General features: G+C 42.0%; 1 protein-coding gene across 2 annotated transcripts in view; it reads right to left on the reverse strand.

Moving 5' to 3' along the window:
* Positions 1-8,375: 8,375 nt before the first annotated feature.
* The window catches only part of SMPX (small muscle protein X-linked), a 55,013-nt gene continuing 39,373 nt past the window's right edge, over positions 8,376-24,015 (reverse strand). For both annotated transcript variants that reach the window (XM_058713087.1, XM_058713088.1), the window contains exon 5: positions 8,376-8,780. The gene's annotated coding sequence lies outside the window, so the exon portion shown is untranslated. The remainder of the gene's footprint in view (positions 8,781-24,015) is intronic.

The following is a 24,015-nucleotide window of genomic DNA, read 5'->3' on the forward strand; positions in this document are numbered from 1 at the left end:
AGAAATGGAGGCAGTCCAAGAGGAGTGTGGTGGCTCTATGGGCCCCTGCCCACACAGCTTCCAGCACCTAGCCCGGGAGAGCTGCTCCCACTCCCACCATTACATCTGCATCTCAGCTACAAGGAAGGAGGAGCAGGGAAGAAAGAAGTAGCTGACCTCTCCCTTCAGGGATACTTACGAGGAATTATAAACACTGCTTTTGCTTAATGACCCTTAGCCAGAATTTCATCTCGGGGCTCCTGTGAGCTGCAAAAGTGATGGCTGTGCAGGTGAAGTTCAGAGGTTTTATTGCTGAGGAAGACAGGGAAGAATGAATCTTGAGGGACACCTACCGCTCTCAGCCACTCTCAAGGCATTTTTACATTAGGCAGCTGGGAAACTGCCCTCTTGCTCTTTTGGACTCCCATCACCCTGACTCACTGTGGCATGGAAGCCACTGGGTAGAAAGGACTTGCTTGCCACCCTTCAACCTCAAGGCTTTTCAGAACCTCATCTGATCTGCTCAGCCACATTTCCACCACCAGTGCTTTCACTTACTATTCCTCCTGGATGCTGTTATCTCATTTGCCATTTTCACTGCAAAGCCTAGCAGCCCACTAGATCATCAATACCGATTACACATTACGTTCAAGTCATCTTTCTCTCTCTAGCTCTTTTTATTACTTTATTCAAGGGTGCTTTCCTATTGAACTGACACTTAAGCCCCAAGTCGTGTACAGTTTTGCAATGACACATAAACAAGAATGACAAAAAGTCAAGGGTGCTTTGGGGCCATGGGGTTTAACCATGAGGATATTTTTTTGCAGCTTTCAAAAAATTCTAGGAGATGAAACTGTTTTTACAGAAAAGAGAAATCTGGGTCTGATTAACTATTTTTCTAGGGACACATCTATCTATTTTAAAAAACATGCCTTCACAGTTACAGTAATTTTGTATGTTAATTGTATATGGAGAGCAAATAAGATTAATTATGTAGTAATTATCTATATTTATATAGATATACTTACTTACATATGTATTTATATAGATATATGCCTTCCTGGCTTTATCTCTAGATCCTTATGATGAAAATGTAGTTTGACAAATATGCAGGAGGGGGGAGGGGGATAGTTGTGAAATTGAGATAAGATGTCCTATAGAATTTCTATTTTTAAAATTATTTGCATCATCAATACTGTTTCAAAATGGTTACCCTTGTAGGAAAAAAAAAAAAGAGAAAAGGATCCCTATCCATGTGTTTGACCCTTCACTCATCTGTAGTGGGAAAATAGCAGGAATGATTCACTTTCTGAATTAATCTGAATTAAAGTAATGTTGTATATTTTAGCCAGTCACATCTTCAGTAGAAAATGTGTCTGTGATCTTCAATAATATTTTTTTAAATTTTTTCCATTTGTACGTAGAAGTTGTAACCGGCCCTGTGCCTCACCTCTTGGCTTGTACATTTCAGCACACATGACTCAGCTTCCAACCTGCCAATCACCGCATTCCTTTGTCTGGGGCTTTCCCTGACCTGCGCATGCGCTTTGCCTGCTGGTGGGGCAGGCAGCCCTCAATTAACAATGGATGGGGGTTGGTGCATAAATACCCCAGCTCCCTCATTTGAACTGGAGCGAATATTCTCTTCAGACTTCCAGAGCTTCCCCTGTAGAATTAGGCTTCAGTTACTCATAGTTATAACTGCCTTCCCAGCCTCCCTCTTGAGCTGCCTTCCCGGCCTTATCTCACCTCACCAGAGCGCTATTGGCATCCCCTTCCCTATCGAAACAAGTTACCTTCACTTGAATCCTTGTCTCAGAGTCTGCTACTAAGGAAAGAAACAAAGAGCAAACCAAAAAAAAAAAAATGCTTATTTATGTGCTTACTACCCTGAACATTTGCCTAAATCATAACTTCTGATTTAGGTAAAAGAATCTGGATTATGGGGGGTTTAAATTAAATCCAAATGTTTGGATCATGACTTAAATCACTAGTTATATAGATTCATTTTAAATCATTGTTGGTAATTTCTCCCTGTAATTTAGCTCTCCATTTGCTCATCAGATACGGCCCTCACTGTCACCCTCAAACAGAGTCTTTGCAACTCTTCTTTGTAAGTGTCTGGGTGAGGGACTCCATAATACAGCGTTCTTTCCTCCAGTAGTGCCTGGCTCTGTGCTGGATTAAGACACATTGCCTATTGATTTGGCCGTAGTTTTAGTTTTGAAAACACATGCAGCATTGTAAGTGACCATTACCCTAATAGAGCAGCCAGGATTTCAGTGCAAATCAATATGAGTTCAGAGACCATGCTCCTATGTGCAGAACTGTGGAGCTGGTCCAGGAAAGCAGGAGAGCTGCTCAGAGCTGCTCTGTGGGCTGTGGCTGTGTTAATCTCACTGGAGGAAGGAGAGCAAATAAGGGATTAAGAAAGGGCCAGTGCCTGAGTCACCCCAGGGCAGTTCCAGGTCACATGTACAAGACTATGTGACATTTAGATGTCTCGGGTCACCTCAAGCCAGATTATCTTTTAGTCCTTGCTTGGCTCCCCACACGCACTTGGAAGCTCTCATGCATCCTCCTTGCCCTTCAGAAAAAAAATAGATGATGAGTGTTCGATTGTGTACAAAACAGATAGGCTTCCCCAGCTCAGCCAGACCCCTGGGAAGCCACAGAATCTTCTTCAGTGACCTGACTACCAGGCTCTAGAAGCAAATGCTCTCTCTCTTGGTCTCTCATGTCCTTTTTCTCATTCTCTGTCTCTCCCTCCTTCCCTCCTACACACCTTTCTCTTTACTACTTCTTAAGCAGCAAGAAAGCTCTGAAGTTTAAAAGCACATCCTTTGGACATGTCTTTGGGTAAAGTCATGTGACTCCAGGCTGCCCCTCAGACATTCTTTGCAGCTCCCAGCTCTCTCACCCACCCTCCTTGCATTTGGGTCTCTCAGTACATCAGTTATCAGGTTGAATGGGTCAAGTCTCCTGAGGAAGAATCAGTTGTCCTAAAAATCTGATTCCCAGAACCATAGCAAGTGATTTCAGCTTATTTACTGGGATCAAAAGTTGGCAAATAACCATGATGTCTGAGGACAAGAGACTGTTACATAATCATCCTTTGGCAGAGACAATGAGGTCACATGTTTGCCTGTCTAATCACTGATCGGGGACATGTTTGATTGCAGATAATGTGCTCGCTGGCCCACAACTTAATTACTGAGTGTCTGAATCAACGAAGCTTTCAGATGTAGGTCTTGCCTAATGGTGCATCTGTTAGAGATCATTGCCTTTGCTCAGCCTCTAAACAAAAGGTCTGGGGGATACAATGGGTCATTGCCAGCACTGTTCTCGATGACCTCTCATTGAAAAGCATGCCAGTTCCCACAGTTTATTTTCCAAGCCAGCAATAGGCATTATTGTTTATACCCAGGGCCAAATGGAAGGAATGACTCCGGGGTGGCAGATATTGGTAAAGCCTCTGGTGGAAGCACACTCTCCAAGGAAATTAATGCCACAGTCATTTCAGTATATCTGCAGGCAGAGTCCCCCTATCCAGATGGGAAGTTTCCAGAGCACAGAGAGGAGAGAGTTCCTTTCCCAGCTGGTAAAGAAAATATATTGGGAAAAGTCTGGGGAAATAAGCAATAAGCAAAGTAGGGCCAAAATGTTGACTCTGTGGTTTGGTGTCCCAGCAGTTGACCAGGATCTAACTGCAGAGTTTGGAGACCAGTGGGTCTCACTAAGGGACATCCCTCCTGGCTTTTTCCTCCTTCTAGATTTCCCACTCCATGTGTGTAGGGTTTACCTGGATTACAAATGGCGCCCCCTTCCCCCTCCTTGGCCATCATTATCATAACCACAATGCCTGGCAATGACTTAAAGATTTGGAAAAAAATAAATTTGGGGTGGGGGGGTTTTGGTGTTTTTTGTTTGTTTGCAATTTAAGGAGTCTTGGTCTGTGCACAATTATGTAATCACTAGGCCCATTTCCTTGCCTGCAAATGTAAGTAAATGCAGCATGCCATGTTAAAGAGATTATAATAAAGTTGGATTCACTCAGATTTTAGAATGCCAACCAAACGCCTAATTTCCAATACTGAGCAGAAATATCCATGCCCTCATGGGTGTTGAGCCCCCTAGGAGTTGAGATCTTTTCTTTAGTTTTTTCAAATGTTTATCACCTCCCACTTAATTCAGGAAAGCTCATCTCAGGCTGGGTGAGGAGGGTGAGGATTGCGTGAACCCAGGAATCTTTCTCTGTGTGGTCAGAGCCAGAAGGCACAGTATAAAATAAAACCAAAAACAAAAAAAGAAAAAAATGGGGCACCTGGGTGGCTCAGTCGGTTAAGCGTCTGACTTGGGCTCAGGACATGATCTCATGGTAGGTTTGAGCCCCGTGTCCAGCTCTGTGCTGAGAGCTCAGACCCAGGAGCCCGCTTCGGATTCTGTGTCTCCCCCTCTCTCTGCCCCTCCCTGACTCACGCTCTCTCTCTCTCTCTCTCTCAAAAATAAATAAAAAAATTAAAAAAATGTTTTAAACCCCTGTAAGTACAAAACCTCCCCTGCCTTTTAAAAAATGTTTTAATGTTTATTTATGAGAGACAGAGACATAGCACAAGTGGGAGAGAGGCAGAGAGAGACACAGAATCCGAAGCAGGCTCCAGGCTCTGAGCTGTCAGTGCAGAGTCTGACGTGGGGTTCGAACTCATAAGCAGAGTGATCATGACCTGAGCCAAAGTTGGAAGCTTAACTGACTGAGCCACCCAGGTACCCCTTTTTTCCCACTTGACTAAAGCCTGCCATGAGCTGTAAGGCAGTGTGGCTTGTGTGAGTGCATGGATTGAACTGTGTGTTTCAGAATGTTTCTGAACAAATTCCTCCAGGACCCTGTTTTGTCTAGTGCACCATAGATGCATGAGCAATATTTAAAAGGAGGAATAGTTTCTGGAGAAGCCTAGAATTCTCATTTTGTATGTCTAGAGACTATAAGCAACCCATACTGGGATAAATTCCTGCCTGCATATCCCCCTTCACCCCAGGCACCATTGTTCCACCCAACTCAAGATCACATATGAAAATTAGATTTTAGAGTGCAGACCTTCTTTTGCTTTGCAACTCATCTGCAGGCATCTGAAGCCCAAGAGGAAAGCCCCCTTACCCTGTGGAATCCATGTCTTGAATGTATCCTCACCGAACCAGGGAAAGAGCTGGTCATAAAAAAGAGCCTTGTTATCTAATGGTGCAGTCTCTCCTAGTCAAGGGTGGAACTGAATTATTTTGCACAGAAGTCAAATGTTATGAGAGTGATTTTTCTCCTTTAATAAACAAGTATGGGGTTGAGGGATATGAGGCCAAGTGCATCCCAGAATCTGAAAATGATTACTTAATTGAGGTTGTTTTTCTTTCTCTGAAGAACACCTTTAGGTGATTGTGTTGTTACCACTGTATTCTTATTTTACAGCTGAATTCCCTCTTTTATAATCAGTGTATATATATTTTTTGACAGTATGATTTGCCTTCAGTGCAGAATCTAATCAGATTTGGTCATTTGCTTTGAGCAGAAAATGAACTCAGTGCATAAACTTGAAGGGTTTTGTTCACCTAGCAACATGCTAGTAGAGGTCATGTTCTCCCCAAGTGGTTGTTCTGTGTGGGGCTTGTTGACTGAATACACAGTTGTGTCTGAATGGGATGATAATATATCCTCTCCTTTAGAGAAATTTCATTAATGGTATATGAGGCAAGGAACTAGCTGTGGACCACATCGATGCCTACATTCAGAGAGAGGTTAAAATCCCAAAGGAACATCAATTACCAGGTTAAATGCTGTTTCTATCTCAAGTTGATTACAAAGCCCTGGGATAATGCCACACACCCTCCAGGGGAACCAGTTGTAATTGATCAACCTGTGGTCCTTGAATCCAGATGAGCCCTCTTCTCATTCCTCATGAAACCTTCCCATGTCTTATCTCAGAGCGGGGAGCCCTGATTCTAGGTCAGCCCAAGAATGTAAGTGTGGTAGCTTCATGGGATGGTACATCCAGATTAGTACTGTTCCTTATCAAAAATGAGAGGCTTTTTGTAAATCCTCTGTTCTAGTTAGAAATAAGGGATTCATTTGAGTCATTATCATCCCCCATACCCTGGGCCTAACTTTTAAAATTCTACTACTGGGGCGCCTGGGTGGCGCAGTCGGTTAAGCGTCCGACTTCAGCCGGGTCACGATCTCGCGGTCCGTGAGTTCCAGCCCCGCGTCAGGCTCTGGGCCGATGGCTCGGAGCCTGGAGCCTGTTTCCGATTCTGTGTCTCCCTCTCTCTCTGCCCCTCCCCCGTTCATGCTCTGTCTCTCTCTGTCCCAAAAATAAATAAAAAACGTTGAAAAAAAAATTTAAAAAAAAAAATAAAATTCTACTACTGTCATTCATCTACTCAGGAAGTAACCTTGGAAGCAAAGCTAATTACCTTCCAATCTGTGCTCTTAAAATATAAAGATCCTAAAAAATGATTTGTTGAGAGGATTTTGGAGAGCCTTGCGTGTCCCAGATGGCTTCTGCTCCAAAGGAGATGGTTTTCAGGTGTCTCACACAGTCCTGAACCCTGTGGGGTTTTCTCTTTCATCATTCAAACACAGTATTGAAGTATCAGAAAATCCCATATGGGGATGGAGTGGGGAGAGGGGATGTGAGAGAGGGTTTCTAGCAAGGTGATATTCTGGGAGAATGTGCACTCCTCCCAGCACTTAGCTTAGAGCCTGCCACAAAGAGTAGGCAGCCAGGCAGTGTGGGCAGGGCTACCGAGATCACACTGGGGCATCCCCACCTATTAGCAGAACACCTGACATTTGTACCATGTAGAGTGCTGGCACTGAAAATGCTATTCTACCTTATGCTTTACTTTAATTGCTCAAACTGATGTCATGTCTGGTTTTGTTCTCTCTCCTAATGAACCTTCAACTACTTGTATCTTGTTTCTTCCACATGGAAAAGTTGCATAATAATTGGTTGTTTACAAACAAGATATATAAGGCTCTTCCAAATATGAATTGTTAAAGAGCCATTTAGCATGAGGCTTGTGAATATTTTTAAATACCTTCATTGAAAGTAAATGCTGTCTTTTCTTATATGTGCTGTCCAATGAATGATAGAATGTGGAACTTGCTAAATCCCAAATACAGTGAATTTGAGCCTTAACAAAATAAAACACATAGTAAATTAAAAGCTGTCAACAAATCCATTGAATTTGATGACTCTGGTCTGTATTATGCTACGCATTTGACTTGGGAGACTGCAGGAAAGTATGAAGACAATTTTTATAACATACAACCAGAATGTAATTTTGAAACAAACATGGATCATTTATATATAAACAAAGGGAATACTGAGGCTAAAAAAAAAAAAAAAACCCTTCCCAACTACCCTAATTAGGAAGGAGTGGAATTGCCCAAGGCAACACAATGCCACATTATTTAGGACCTGTTCTGCTAACAGGATTAAGCTCGCAGGTTTTGTTCTGACTGATAGTCTCCTCCTATGCATCTATATTAGACTTAGATCACCAGGCTAAACCACAGCCCAGAGACGGGTGCCTTTTCAGGAAAACCTAAACTCATCAGGCCCTCCTGAATCTATAGCCAGTCATGTGTTTGTGCACAATTGTCCTGCTTTTAGAAACTGATCTCTAAGAAACAGGAAAGCTAAAGACTAATTTTTGCTTGGGATGTTTAGAAGAACATCTGATTTTTTTTTTTTTAATGGGAGGCACTGAAGCGAGGAAAATTTCATGATGCTGGGGTCTCTGTATACCCGGTAGGTGACACACTTGCCTTTAAAACATTGTGGTTTCCAGAACCTGGTTCCTCAAACCTTCACACTGATGTTGCCCCGGTATCTGTGAAGATCAGAAGGCTCTGGAGGGACATGAGTAACTCTTTGGTTTATGATGGTGTTGACCACTGATTAAGTTTCATAGGGACTATCTTAGCAGCAGGAGATAGGTTTCATCTTTCTTTGGACAACTAAGATATGACCTGCCCCTTCTCTTTTGTTCTGATCCTTCTGCTTTATTTTGTTGTGCCTTTTAATGAACTCTTTCCCTCCTGAACAAAGGGAATTTCTGAGCCTCTATGGAAGTAAAATGCATTCAACATAAAGGTCATCCTTGGAGGAGGAATATCAACAATGCCCAGTTCCTAGGGCAGTATTTAACTTCATTTGCAGTGATCAGTCAGCCATAATTTTACCCATGGTACCTGGTTACTCAGAAGAAGAAACCCCCTCTTAAGCAATGTGGGATTTGGTTGGTTCTTATATCTCATTTCTCTCCATGTGGCAGAATATGTAGCTATCTGAAAGTATGAAAATTAATTTAGTCTAGATTCACATTTTACATTTACTCAAGTATTTGAACTCATAAAAAGTTTATTGATATAATTGAGGACGTGAAGAACTAAAATACATTCCCCAAACTGACCAAAATAGTGTGTGAAGTAGTTTAGAGAACTTCCGATGGAAATCATTGTTATTCATATTGCCCTATCCCTCTCAGTAAATCCTGCTCTTCCTTAAAACCACACCATCCAGTTGGTGAATTCTTGAGCTGATTTGCTCTGCAAGGTGCCAAACATGAAGATAAAGTAAGAAGTGCAGCCAACTAGAAGGAAGAGATATAAGTGTACAAAGAAGACATTTCTGCTAGAGTCTCAGGCATTCAGGAGGTTCATAATCTTCATACAAATATATAAAATCTTTTCATGAGCTATTTTCATTTGAATCCATTCTCTTTCTCTTCAATTCTTCACATCAAACCTGCAAAATAAAAACCAAAGGAAGAGTTAGTTTTGTTTTCATGGTTATATTTAGGGATAACTTGAAAATCAATATGTTAGGTACAAGTCAAGATTGAAGACCTTATTTTCACTTGGAAACTTCATCTCTTGATTCCATGAATGTAAAATGAACTATGAGTAGAAGCTGTGACGATCAACTTTAGCTCTAGTGATTTAAGTAATTCCAAACTAAATTAGGATGGCTTACCTCTGAAATGATTAGAATATAAGGCTAACCTTACATTTATGACTTGAAGACCTTTGGTCTCTGTGGGAAATTTGCAATCGTGGATCCAATTTTACACCCCTACCTACTTCCATTGCCATGTAACCTTTTTGTTTCCTACTATTGTGGGTGGGGTATAATTCCTCATGTCTGAGTTTGGCTGTGAGACTTGCTTCAACCAACACAATGAGGCAGAATGGTCTGCCAGTTATGACCCTGGGCCTCAAGAGGTATCACATGTTTTTGTTAACTCTCTTGCATGTCTGCCATTGGCCTGCCTACTTATCCCAGGAAAAGGATAAGAAACACGTGCAGTTGAGACACCCCAGCTAACATGCCCCAACAAAGCCCCATCTAGCACAGAGCCCCAGCTAATAGAGGTGCATAAGTGATCCCAACCTAAATGAGCCACAAACATATGAGCCAGTATAATGAATGATTTTGTTCTAACCCATTGGATTTTGGTGGGTGCAGCAATAGATCATGGATGTGGTGCCATTTCTTTTAAAATCTCTTGTAATGTAGAGATCTTTGGACATTATTTACACATTTGTTTTTCATTATTCCTGGGTGTCATACCTTGTGATTTTATGTGAATAGGTCGCATCTTTTTTAACAAATAAAATGCTACTTTTTTTTTTAATTGTCAATCGCTGGAGAAAGAAAACTCCACAAACAAGGCTCTGCCACTGCTGTGACAGACACTATGGCTTGGTGCTCTCGCTTTCTCTCTCTCTTTCTCTTTCTCTTTTTTTTAATTTTTAAAAATGTTTTATTTATCTTTGAGAGAGTGTGTGTGAGCAGGGGAGGGAAATAAAGAGGTGGGGACAGAGGATCTGAAGGAGGCTCTGTGCTGACAGCAGAGAACCCGATACTGGGCTCAGACTCACAAACTATGAGATCATGACCTGAGTCAAAGTCGGAAGCTCAACCAACTGAGCCACCCAGTCACCCACCGGCTTGTCTCTCTCTGTATCCATTCTCAACTACCTTCACCCTTGTTTTTTCTCTACTACAAAGGCTGATAGGCAAATACTCTACCTCTCAGTCTCTCTTAAAACTAGAGGCAGCTATGGGACCCAGTCATGGACAATGAGCCCTGAGGAGAATTCTATAGCAGAGGTCTATTTTTTTTCTTTTCAAATTTTTATTTAAATTCTAGTTAGCTAACATACAGTGGAATGGATTCAATGATGAATTCAATGATGCATCACTTACATACAATACCCAGTGCTCATCACAAGTGCCCTCCTTAGTATGCATCACCCATATAACCCATCTCCACCCCCCCCAACCTCTCTCCATCAACCCTCAATTTGTTCTCTATCATTAAGAGACTCTTAGGGTTTGTTTCTCTCCGTCTTTCCCCCCCCCCCATACATTCATCTGTTTTGTTTCTTAAATTCCACATATGAGTGAAATCATATGGCTGACTTATTTTGCTTAGCATAATACTCTCTAGCTCCATCCATGTTGCAAATGGCAAGATTTCATTGTTTTTAATGGCTGAGTAATATTCCATTTTATATATATATAATGCACGCACACACCCCACATCTTCTTTATCCATTCATCAGTCAGTGGACATTTGGGCTTTCTGCACAGTTCGGCTATTGTTGAAAATGCTGCTATAAACATCAGGGTTCATGTACCCCTTCGAATCTGTAGTTTTGTATCCTTTGGATAAATACCTAGTAGTGCAATTGCTGGATTGTAGGGTAGATCTACTTTAACTTTTTGAGGACCCTCCACACTGTTCTCCAGAGTGGCTGTACCAGTTTGCATTCCCACCAGCAGTGCAAGAGGGTATCTCTTTCTCCTGTAGCAGAGGCCTTTTAGAAAGCTTTGCTTTCTGGTGTTTTTTCTTAGAGCCTGTCATGTCATTTAACGCTTATAGCATCACCGTGATGCACTCTCTGTTTACATGGGCACCCCTTGTTCTATTGTGCTTCACTTTATTGCACTTTGCTGATACTGCATTGTTTACAAATTGAAGGTTTGTGGCAACCCTACGCTGAGCAGGTCTATCAGCACCATTTTTCCAACAGTGTTTGCTCACTTCGTGTCTCTGTCTCACTTTGGTAATTCTCACAATACTTCGGGCTTTTTCATTATTATATTTGTTATGGTGATCTGTGACCAATGACCTTTGATGATACTATCGTAATTGTTTTGGGGTGCCACATACTGTTCCCATGTAGGATGGCAAACCTAATGTTGGGTGTGTTCTGATTGCTGCACTGACTGGTTGTTCCCCCATCTCTCTCCTCGGGCCTCCCTATTCCCTAAGACATGGCAATATTGAAATTAGGCCAGTTAATAACCCTACAGTGGCCTCTAACTGTTAAAGGGAAGGGAAGAGTCATGTGATGCAGCAGTCTTCACTGTTGTCTTACTTTAAGAAATTGCCACAGCCACCCCAACCTTCGGTAGCCCTGCCCTGATCTGTCAGCAGCCCTCAACACGGAGGCAAGACCAGCAAAAAGATGGTGACACTGAAAGTTCAGATGATGGTTAGCAGTTTTTTAGTAATAATGTGTTTTATTTAAGGCAGGTATGTCATTTTTTATATATATAACATTGCTCACTTAATAGACTACAGAATAGTGTAAACATTACTTTTATAAGCACTGGGAAACCAAAAAATTCATTTCAGTCGCTTTATTGCAGTGGTCTGGAACCAAAGCCACAATGTCTCCAAGGTATGCCTATACTCGTTGTCCAGATGAAATACAGAGAGGTCAGAAGTCAAAAGTAGCTCAAAGTCTCATAGCTGGTGAATAGAAAAGCTGGGATTCGAACTCAGGTGTTTTGACCCCAGAGCTGTTTCCACTCCACTAACAGGGAAGGTTTGGATAATTCTCAGACCAGAGGGAAAGATGGGAAAAGATGGATAATTATAAAACAGAAAACATTATCAATAGCAGTTGGCATAGGCTCTCATATTTCTTTAGCATTTTTTTTTTAGAAACTCCTGTTTTCTGTCCAAGCCAGTCACCAAGAGGAAGCAAGATACCAACCCCTTCCCAACCCAGGAGTTCTAGCTGAAATTCATTTTGTTGGCCAGCAAAACTCCCAGCCTCATCTGGGCCTTCCAGCCAGTCTGTATCTAACCCCTTTCCCTCACACGCCCCACACTCTGAGTTTGCTGGACCCTCACTGCTTCTGTAATGTGAGAAGAGCTGTCAGGCCTCACCCTCTGTGCTTATAACTTTTGACTAAAGTCCCTCCCCGTGACTCTCCGCATTAACACGCTGCACTGTAATTATCTGTTATATGCGCCCTCTCTCCTCTCATGTCGTTCCCACGTAGCTGTCCTGCCACCAGGCTGTGACCTCTAGGAGCGTATGAACATGTCCTATTCATTTTTACATCCCACTGCCTATCATGGCCCCTGACACAGAGCAGGGGGCCTGCTGACTGACCAGTGGGACCACTGGGGAAGTGAGAGCAGGAAGAGAACTGGAGTTGGAGTTACAGCCAATGCCACCTTCTTCAGTGCGAGGCCGCAGGAAAGAGTGAGGGGGGACACACTAAACCAGAAGTGTTGATTTGATGTGCTACATCCCCATGGTGCTGTCACATCTGCCCTCAGCCCCAGTGTGGTACACTCAAGCCATGTGATTACTGTGCTGACCGTGCTGGGTGACATATGGCCAGTCTTTCTGGCTAAGTGAGAGGCCCATGACAATCTGCCCTTGAAGCTGAGACATTCCTCCAGCTTCTCTGAGCAGCATGGAAGGGGTGATGAGTCATAGCAAATTGTCACTGAAGCATGTTCCGTGAGGTGTGATTTCTCTCCAAGAAGTGTCCAGACTGTGAAGTGCCATCTGCAACCCAGAAATGGGAACCATTTCTGTAACAGACTCGATATGAACTTTGACCATCACATACATGTCCCAGGTGCCTGAAATTATGGCTGTACTTCTCAGTATAGGATGAGCCATTTGCAATGATCCTTCAGTGAGTATTTAAAAGCCCTAAGGCACCCCTCATGACTGGGTTCAGCTGGTAGACCTCTGTCTTTGGGACAGTTTTGGAAACATAGGGAAATGTTGACCCAGTTTTCCCAAATAACACTTGGCCCTGTAAGATGGCCATATGATATAGAGAAACAAATGTCTGGAGTTCTTTATGCAACACTATTCTCAGGTGAACTGTGCTCTTCCCCTTCACTTAGTGTGCCTGCAAGCCATGGGAAGCATGGGGAACCTGGTGGAAGAAGGGCCCCTATGCCCAAACCATCGGCCTGTGCTTCATAGGGGAATGGAGAAGGAGCTGATGGCGGTGGTGTCCTTTTTGACCTCCTATTATGTGCCACTTTACACAATTAGTTCATTTAATCTACAGTGTGAACTTGATTCTTCCTTGTAGAAGGAGCCAGGCAGGAGGCAGCAGATAGAGCAGAGAGGAGTTATGGCAGCTGTCCTTCTGCAGACCACCCTGTCCTCTCCCACCCCCCAGCTTTCCCTCTCCCTCCCAGGTCCCAGTGGAATCCAAGAGGACCCAGCAATCCTGGACACAGGACACTGCTCATAGCTGAGGTCACATATGGTTCTGCCAGCACTGCAAAGCCTCCAAAGGACCAGAGTCTCCATCCTTAGCCTTCTGGGCCTCAGTGTGTTCTTGGGGTACCTGTCGGTTACCAGAATACAAGAATGCAGGAATTCAGAGACCTGGGGTCAGGGCTCAATTTTAGAAATGGGAACAATGGGAAAGGATCCAGAGCTAAAATTGCCCATGCTGCAAAGCACACTTGTTTGTCGAGTTGTTGGAATGCAAGTGTGTTGGGCGGTATCCCAGGCCACACTGCTTTGCTGCCTAGACAACAGCTGTCAGCTATTCTCCTGTGTCCTGTTCTCCTACAGGGGACACTTGTGAGAATGATGGGGAATATGAGGCATTCTGCTGAACAGTCACTCGCCAGGTATCCCACACTCCTTTTGTACTTAAATCAAAAAGACACAGAGTCACCACTTCTAGTTTATATTTGGGAAAGACCTACCTTGGCTGGTACAGGGGTGCTACACCAAATACCTTCCTTGTGTCACCTTAAGTCTGGGCTGAGGAGCATGTGATGTTTACACGTTGCCATGACCCATTTATAGCTCTGTTAGTCATAGTGGCTGTGGCCCCTCATACATCATTTATGAAACGGAGTCCACTCAACACTTGTCTGCATTTAGTCCTTTAACCACACACTCAGTGCCTGTGCAATGATTACTTCCTCCTGCGTGGTGCTAAATCATAGAGCCATAAACACAGTGACACTCAAAAGTAGTCAAGAAAAAGGTGTATCTCACATTCTGTCTGGTTCCATGTGCAGGGGGTAGCCATGCACCCAGAGAAAACTAGCTGAAGCTTTGGAATTGGTCAGAGGGCATTGGCAGGGCCCTCCAGAGTTAATGAAGCACATTCACACACACTGTATCATGTAAATGACAGCACGGAGAGGAGGCAGTGCAAGCTATAATCATGGCTCCTACAGAACCTCCCACACCAGGGTCAGGAAAACAAGAGGAAGTGCACAGCCTGGAATTGCACTCAAGTGAACTCCAAACCCACAGTTCTCATTAAAAGAAACAAAACTCTAAATAAAAACTTTAAAAACTTTTTTCTTAAACCATGAAACATCCACCCAAATTGGCTTTTGTGCATCATGAAGCTTTTGGTGGATAAAGTGAAAATTGAAATCTTTCTACCAATAGCTATTAGAAGCAGGGAATATGAGAAAAAGCACAAAGAGTAGGACATTTTTTTTTTAATTCTGCACCTAAAATCCAGATACAAATAGTGTTCTGTGCTTGACATGGAAAGTTTGAGTAAGGAAAAGGCAAATTGCATGTCCAGGTCAAATCTCATTAAAACAAGCTCAGAAGGTTTTATTTTAATCCTATTGTGCTGCGAATTTGTTGTATTAGGTAATCAAGCCAGAGTCGAGGGCCTGGGACAGCAGCTGAGACAACAATGAATTTGGGGAGATCTTAGTGGAGAAAAGGGCATCATCCAAGACTAGTCACCACTGACAGCTCCTGGTTTTGTGGTCAATTTCTCTCCATCTACCAGAGCACAGACCTCCCTATTTCAAAAGGAGCCAGTGACTTCACTGGAGAAAGCTGACCCAAGACTTCCCACACAAAACAGAACTCACAAACATCAAAGGTAGACAAAGTGATAAAACAAAATGGAGTAGACTACTGTCTCATCCAAGAGATTCTCCAAGTTTCCAAAGATGGCGAAACCCTTCTGTGTTGTTCAGGCCTGAGCATTCAAGGCCTATAGACAATGGTGCTTACATCAGAAATATCCAGCATCCTCTTAGAAGTATCTGGCAACTGCCTGTAGCAGTCACAGGTTCTGCAACATCCAAATGGTAAACCAATTTCTTGACATAAAGTTAACAGAATCTGTAAAATAAATATAGGCCTCTCTGTCTCTCACCCATAAGGCATCCTGGAAAACACATTGCCATTGAGATCACCTTAGAGCTGACTGACTTTGTTTGTTTTTACAGTAACAATGATGGTACCAAGAGGTCCAAAGATTCAGTATTCAAATAAAAATATGGCTTTTGATGTACCATCAGGCAAAGAGAGAACTACAAAGCTTTAAAACTATTTTTGAAGATGAACAGAACTAGAATTTTAGTATTGCTTCTCATTTTAGAAATTAGGAAGTTAAAATCCAGATACATTGACTTGCTTGTCTAAGGTCACACAACTAGTTAATGGCCAGTCCAGGATTTAAAACCTTTCTGGAGCTCTTTCCCCTATGCTAGCTAACCCCTTTTTCAAAACCTATATAAAATGGGCACAAGTAATCTGTACATATTGACAGTATCCGAGTCGCCTTGCCTGTCTGTGGTGTATCAGTAATTTGACTTAAACATTCTTGTACTTGTTCTAATGGACACCAAAATTTAACTTAAAAATATTTCTTGCCTTCTCAGAATTTAGCAGTATTTCTTTCTAATATTTTTTGTAGAGTAAACGCACAAATCTTAAGTGAACAACTTGATGAATTTTTTAATTTATGTACATAGCATGTATGGCTTTTATTTTTACATAGATTTTATTTTTTTAATTTAAATTTAAGTTAATAATATATAGTATATATAGCTTTTAAATACTACTGTATATGCCAGCATATCCTCAAGGGTTGGTTGGTTGGTTGGTTGGTTGGTGGGTTTGAGAAATAGCAGCTCCAAGAGACAATGAAGTTTCACTTTTGAAAGAAAAGGAGGGGAGGGAAAAAAAAAGAAACTTTCCATGGTCAGATAAATGGAGAAATACTGGGTTAAACAAAGATAAACCATTTTCTAAGTTTTAGGGCTCCTTGGAGCTTTATTTTTTTAATGTTTGTTTATCTCTGAGACAGAGAGAGACAGAGCACGAACGGGGGAGGGGCAGAGAGAGAGGGATACACAGAGTCAGAAGCAGGGTCCAGGCTCTGAGCTGTCAGCACAGAGCCCGACATGGAGCTTGAACCCACAAACAGTGAGATTATGACCTGAGCCAAAGTCGAAGGCTTAACCACCTGAGCCACCCAGGCACCCCTAGGGCTCCTCAGAGCTCTAAATATACAGATGCATATTGTGTGTTTTGGATTATGGGGATGACACCATGTAGCATTTTCAAAATTTACCTTATTACTGAACCATTTTTCCAGTTTTCTACTATTTGTATTCTTTTTTCATTAATTATTCATTATATAACAAATAGTGTCTGTAGTATTTCATCAGGTGGATTCACCAAAGTTTACTTAATCATAATCCTGTTAATGGGCATTTGTGTTTTTAATCAATTTTGCTATTGTAAATGAATAAAACTTTTCCCACATGAACATCTTCTTTAGGATGCCTTCCATCAAGGCCCAACTGGGTTGGGGGAGATAGAAATTCAGTGGCTGGAACTTTTCCATTTAGTAAGCCCCACACCCTGTGTAGGCTAGCGGAGTGCCTTCTCTACAGAAGACACTATCTATTGAGGGAATGAGCAAGGGCCTGTTCCATGATCATTTTCCCATCCACCTTTGTGAATATTGTAAAAAGAAAATTGGTAACTCTTTCCATTGAGCATCCCTTTGATTACTAGTCAGGCTGCACATTTTCTCATGCTTCTCTAATTATACATCCACTTTTGTGAATTGTGAGTTCATTTCCTTTATCTATTAAGGTGTTAGTGTTTTGCTTCCCAATTTTCACGGGCTCTTTATATAATTGCACATTTCATGCAAAACAATTTTCCTGATAGAGTTTGCTGTTTAATGTTTGGAATTTTTTCAAGTACAGACATTTTTTTAAATTAGCAAGAGTTTGAGATATGATTCTGATGGCTTTTCTTTTTTTAATTAAAGGGGTTTAAAAAAAATTTTTTAGTATACTTGACATGCAATGTTACAGTAGCCTCAGGTGTACAACATGTGATTTGATAAGTTTACACATTATGCTGTGCTCACCGCAAGTGTACCTGCCATCTGTCACCATACAACACCATTACAATATCACTGACTATATGGCTTTTACGTCTTTAAAAAGCTATCTGGGGAAGCTTAAGCCAATGCCTTCATTTTTCCTCCAAATCATTCCAACCATGATTTCAAGTTAGTTACGGCCAAATCCTACATTTTTAACGTTTATTTTTTTTTTAATTTTTTTTCAACGTTTTTTATTTATTTTTGGGACAGAGAGAGACAGAGCATGAATGGGGGAGGGGCAGAGAGAGAGGGAGACACAGAATCGGAAACAGGCTCCAGGCTCCGAGCCATCAGCCCAGAGCCTGACGCGGGGCTCGAACTCACGGACCGCGAGATCGTGACCTGGCTGAAGTCGGACGCTTAACCGACTGCGCCACCCAGGCGCCCCTTTAATGTTTATTTTTGAGAGAGAGAGAGACAGACAGACAGACAGACAAAGCGTGAGCAGGTCAGGAGCAGAGAGAGAGGGAGACACAGAATCGGAAGCAGACTCCAGGCTCTGAGCTTTCAGCACAGAGCCCAATATGGGGCTCGAATCCACGAACCACAAGATCATGACCTGAGCTGAAGTTGGACGCTTAACCGACAGAGCCACCCAGATGCCGCAAATTGACCTTTCAAAACTATCATCAAAGGACCTTCATTTTATCATCTGAAAAGTGATAATAAGTCAAAAAAGAAGGATGTTCATGGAAAGGAAAGAAGCATCACTCTGGAGATGTGAGGACTTGCTTACAGGCTTTTTACAGGAGTAATTTACAGGAGTAATTTTACTCCCAAAATTGTAGGGCAGGTTGTTCTTAAACTATCCACAACAAGAAACATAAACTTGGCTGCACATTAGAATCACCTGGAGAGTTTTAAAAAATCCCAAGGCCCAGGCTGCCCCAGACCAATGACTTCAGAGTCTCTGGGGGTGAGATCAGTATTTTTTAAAGCTCCCCAAGGCCTCTTACATGCAGGTAGGGTTGACAACCACTGGCCTAGAAGGGCTTCTCAGACTTTAATGCCCATAGGAAGCACCTAGGGATCTTGTTAAACTGCAGATTCTGACTCAGGAGCTCTGGGGTAGAGCCTAGGTTGTGCATTTCTAGCAACCTTCCAAGAGATGCTATTGCATTTGGTCCGTGGACCACACTTTGAGAATCAAGGGCCTAGAGGAGTCATTCACAGTGTGTGGGGTGGTATTTTGCTCCTCCCCATGGACATTTGGCAATATTTAGAGACATTTTGGTTATTACAACCAGGAGGAGGGGATGCCACTGGTATCTGGTGGGTAGAGGCCAGGGATGCTGTAAGCATCCTATAGGGCCTGGGACAGCCCACACCCCCAAAGAATTATCCAGCACAAATGTGAACATTGCTGAGGTTGAGAAATGCTTCTGTGAAAGAAAATGATCCCAAACTGAGCTGGGACAGCTGTGTGCTCTAGTGTGATGAATGGTCCCTTCTGGGGCATTTGTGATAAAACATATGAATGATTTTCTGATCAACTTTGATTAGATTAATGGCCCCTTCTTGGAAATTAGATTTACCTGCCTCACTAAATTAGCCTTGTAGCAGAGTTTAATGACAACATCTACCTTGTCTAACAATGTTACCTAACCACATTTTTTTCCTATTCCAAGTTTTTGAACTCACTTTTTGAAGCCTCTTTTAGCAACTTTTTGTTGTTTTATTGAATCATAGTTGACACCCAGCATTACATTAGTTTCAGGTGTACAACATAGTGATTCAGCAAGTCTGTATGATATGCTGTGCTCACAAGTATAGCTACTGTCTTTCACCACGTATTATTATTACAGTATCATTGAATGTGTTCCCTTGTGCTGCACCTTTCGTCTCCATGACTTATACATTCCATAATTGGAAGCCTGTATCTCTCATTCCCCCTTTTTAAAAGCAACTTTGAGTTTGATGAGCTCTTTATAGCTTTTGGATACTAGCCCTTTGTCCGATGTGTCATTTGCAAATATCTTTTCCCATTCCGTTGGTTGCCTTTTAGTTTTGTTGGTTGTTGGTTTATATACACAATGGAATACTACGTGGCAATGAGAAAGAATGAAATATGGCCTTTTGTAGCAACGTGGATGGAACTGGAGAGTGTGATGCTAAGTGAAATAAGCCATACAGAGAAAGACAGATACCATATGGTTTCACTCTTATGTGGATCCTGAGAAACGTAACAGAAACCCATGGGGGAGGGGAAGAAAAAAAAAAAAGAAAAGAGGTTAGAGTGGGAGAGAGCCAAAGCATAAGAGACTGTTAAAAACTGAGAACAAACTGAGGGTTGATGGGGGGTGGGAGGGAGGGCAGGGTGGGTGATGGGTATTGAGGAGGGCACCTTTTGGGATGAGCACTGGGTGTTGTATGGAAACCAATTTGACAGTAAATTTCATATATTAAAAAATAAATAAATAAATAAATAAATAAATAAATAAAAAAATAAAAGCAACTTTGAAATAAAGCGTTCACGTATACTTGCAATCAATTCACCAGAGAAAATGCTTTAACAGCCTTTGCCTTGCCAGCCTCCAAACTGGTTCCCAGATGGGACCCTGTCTATATGTTCAACTAATGTTTACTGAGCACCTAGTGTGGAAACATTTTAACGCAGACTCTGCCTTCAGATCCCAGCTCTCCTGCTTCCCAGCTGTGCTACCTTGGGCAAGTGTTCTTTTGAAGTACAGGAAACTAACAGTATGAAGCTTGTAGGGTTGTTGGGAGCATTACTTAATAAAGCATTTACCAGAGTGCCTCCCATATAGCAAAAAACAAAAACAAAAACAAAAACAAAACACAACTTACAAGTCCCACAAAAAGCTTATGTCAACACATCCCTTCCTCCACCTCTGCCTTCCAAGCAAGATTCAGTATTTGTCATCTTGGCTTGAACCTGTTTGTGGTGTTGACAGCTGGTGGAGGTCTAAAGGGCTGGAGTGTAGAAATGAAAGGAGTAAACTGACTCAAAATTATACGAAAAAAAGAAGGGCTGGGGCAACCAGTGGATAGCTGGGTTTTAGGTAAATAATGAGATATTTGGGGTAAGAAGTCTCCGGGGTGAAGGAATCTTGGGCTGATAATGAATCAAGAGACTTTTGGGGTAGTGTTACTATGTGTTTTACAATGTAAATCTTTCTTAGATGAAGATTTGCATTCATTTTTGAGGCCGTTTTTGGAAATCAATTTAGGTTTCTTTTGGATGTGGCTTGGTGGTTAAATGGTCTTAAATGCCTGGCTTAAGTTTGGTTACATCATATGTCAGAAAATGTATTAGGCACTGTGGGCACACTAGTGGACAAGTGACAAGTTACCCCCTTCAAGGAATTGAACATCTAGAACGAAAGTCAGACAATAAAATAAATGACAGCTGCTGTGGGTGCTGTTGTGGGTGCTATCCCGTTAAGAGGCCATGGACATTCCAGAAAGTGTATTTAAACTGAGACTGCATGAGGGGTGGGAGTGAACCAGCTAATGGGTAGGGGAGGAGAGAAAGACTTGCAAAGAAAATTCTCAGCATGTGTAAAAGACCTCGTGTCAGCGTGGCACCTCCATGGACTGGGAGAAGTTCACTAGGGTTAGAGAAGGAATGCCCTGAAGGGGCAGAAATGCAAGATGGGGAAAAATTGGTGAGTGTGAGCCAGTTAATGCAGGCTCCTGGGGTAATGGGGAGCCACTGAAGGATGTTCAGCAGGGCAATGACATTATCACTTTTGTTTTTGAAAGGTCTTGACTGCAGGGCTCTGGCAACTACAAACAAGTGAGAAAAGGCTTTGAGAAGGGAAGTGCACAGGTCACTTTGACAGCTGTGGGCCATTAATGCTCCAGTTGTTCAGTGAGGTCACCTGTGTGACAGCAACAAGAATAGTGGATGAATGGAGTTTGCATACCTTCTTTCAAGGTGAAGAGAGGGATCAAACATATCAGAACCTCCTACCAATTGTCCAAGGGCTCTCTCCTGAGGATTGAGAAAGGAGGCCCTTCAGTATGCGCAAATGCCCAAGAGCTCCTCAGTAAAGCACTTCAGCTCCAGATATCAGACTTCCATCAAGGGCTTAGGAAAATTCCCATGGGCCACACAAGCATTTCTTAGAGAACTAGATAGGAAACAAATAGCAAGTGACCACAGACTGCTGGGCGGGCAGTGGGAACTCATACTGAGCTCTCACCTGTCGGTTCACAGTATTTTGTGGGCAAGGAAGAATCTGAACTTAAATAGAGCAGAAATGGACAGTCTCTCCAATCCCATGGCTTAATTTATTGAATAGGGGAAATAAGCCTTGGGAGGGAGACAGATCCGCTTCTAACGATTTAACCATTAATACACCCTGCTATAAATGGAACTCAGGAGAGAAGGTAGCGTGGCAGAGGGCAAACGAGTGGGCCCCATTAGACAAAATAGGTCAAGCAGGGAGAAAGCCGTCGTGTCTCCTGACAATTACATTGATCAGAGATGACAGGCCTTGTCGGTTTTTAACTGACTGAAAAGGGATAGAGAATAAGGAAGAGGTTTCTTTCTTATTGCTGCCTTTCTTAGGAGATGGCTATTTCAAAGAGGATCCTGAAGAGAAAAGAACTGATAATATTGATCAGTTCTGAGTCTTGCGGTTAAAAATCTTTGTGTGTGTATGTGTGTTTTCAGAAACATAAGTTTTTACAGAAAAAAATTCTGTGATTTTCCTAGGGAGTCCTTGTGGCCAGATCACTGTCTTTTATCTGGGATTAGTGAAACCCAAACTCCTAAGGAGGGTGGCCTTGCCAATGCTTTGATTTTTGGTGATACTCTGATTTTTTTTCTTATTTATTGTCTTCTTTTTTCTTGTTTTCACCCTCAGAAATCAAAAGAAAGAGCAGGAAAACCATCACAATATGGGAACAAGCTGAGGAGAGAGAAGAGCATGCAAAAAGGTAAAATTTATCCCTCAAACACTGGATTCTCTTCTGGATTTGTCTTCCCTTAGAGGTTCTGCTTTTTTCTCCCTCCTTCTATAGCACTTCCTCCCCAATGACCCAACGAAATGAAGAAAAACCTTTCCTGAGTGCTCAGAGTATGCACTTTGCTTACACATTGTCTGGTTTCTGAAGGCTTCTTCTGTTAAAAAAACATCAGGGAAACTGGCTTCACATTTGGAAATAATCTTTCTAATCTTCCCAAAGATAAACAACATTTGGTGTTTTAAATAAATACAAGAAAGTGTGGGTGGTGAGGCTCACTGGGGTTGAAAGAAAAACAAATATTGAAATGTTTAGGCTATGTGACTTTGGGCAAACCTCACTTCTCTGGACCTCAGTGTTCTGTGTTTTTTTTTTTTAAAGGTGATATTGTAGGCATCCTCCCAGATGGCTCCCAGTGAGTCTTGCCTTCTGGTATTCATACCCGTGTATAGTCCCCTTCACACCAAATAGGGCTAACTTGGGTAATCAGGAGAACATTACAGAAATTACAGACTGTAACTTCTAAGGCTAGCTCATAAAAGCCACTGCATGTTGTACTTTTGCTCCCTCTTGGATCACTTGCTCTGGGAGAAGCCAGCCACCATATTGTGAGGGCACCCAAGTAGCCTAGTGGTGAGGTCCACATGGGAAGGCACCAACGCCTCCTGATAACAGTCAGCACCCATTAACCACTGGCATGAATGCACTGTCTTGAAAGTGGATCTTTCAGCCTTAGTCAAGGCTTTAGATGACTGTAGTCCCAGCTGACGTCTTGACTGTAACTGCACGAGGGACCCCAGGCTGGAACCACCCAGCTCAGTCACTGCTGAATTCTTGACCCACAGAAACTCTGAGATAATATTTATTATTGTTTTAAGCTGCTGGGTTTGGGGAAATTTGTTACACAGCAATAGGTAAGACAGTTGTTCAACAGCCAAATGATGGAAAGAGCCAAAATGTCCATCAACTGATGAATGGATAAAGAAGATGTGGTATATAGATACAATAGAATCTTACTCAGCTATAAAAAAGGAATGAAATCTTGCCATTTGCAATGATGTGGGTGGAACTAGAGAGGATTATGCTAAGTGAAAAAAGCCAGAAAAAGACAAATACCATATGGTTTCACTCATATGTGGAATTTAAGAAACAAGACAAACAAACACGGGAAAAAAGAGAGGCAAACCAAGAAATACTCTCTTAATTATAAGGAACAAACTGATGGCTACCAGAGGGGAGGTGGGTGGGGGTATGGGTGAAATAGGTGATGTGGATTAAGGAGGGCACTTGTCGAGATGAGCGCTGGATGTTGTATATAAGTGTTGAATCACTAAATTCTACACCTGAAACTATTACACTGTATGTTCATGAACTTGAATTTAAATAAAAACTTTATATAAAATTTAAATTAAAAACTGGAATTTAAATAAAGAATATATATATACGTATATATACACACATATATACATATATATATACACACACATATATATACATATATGTATATATATATACGTATATATGTATGTGTGTGTATATATGTATATATGTGTGTGTATATATATATGTGTGTGTGTGT

This window comes from Neofelis nebulosa, chromosome X, assembly GCF_028018385.1.
Source record: "Neofelis nebulosa isolate mNeoNeb1 chromosome X, mNeoNeb1.pri, whole genome shotgun sequence".
Classification (NCBI taxonomy): domain Eukaryota; kingdom Metazoa; phylum Chordata; class Mammalia; order Carnivora; family Felidae; genus Neofelis; species Neofelis nebulosa.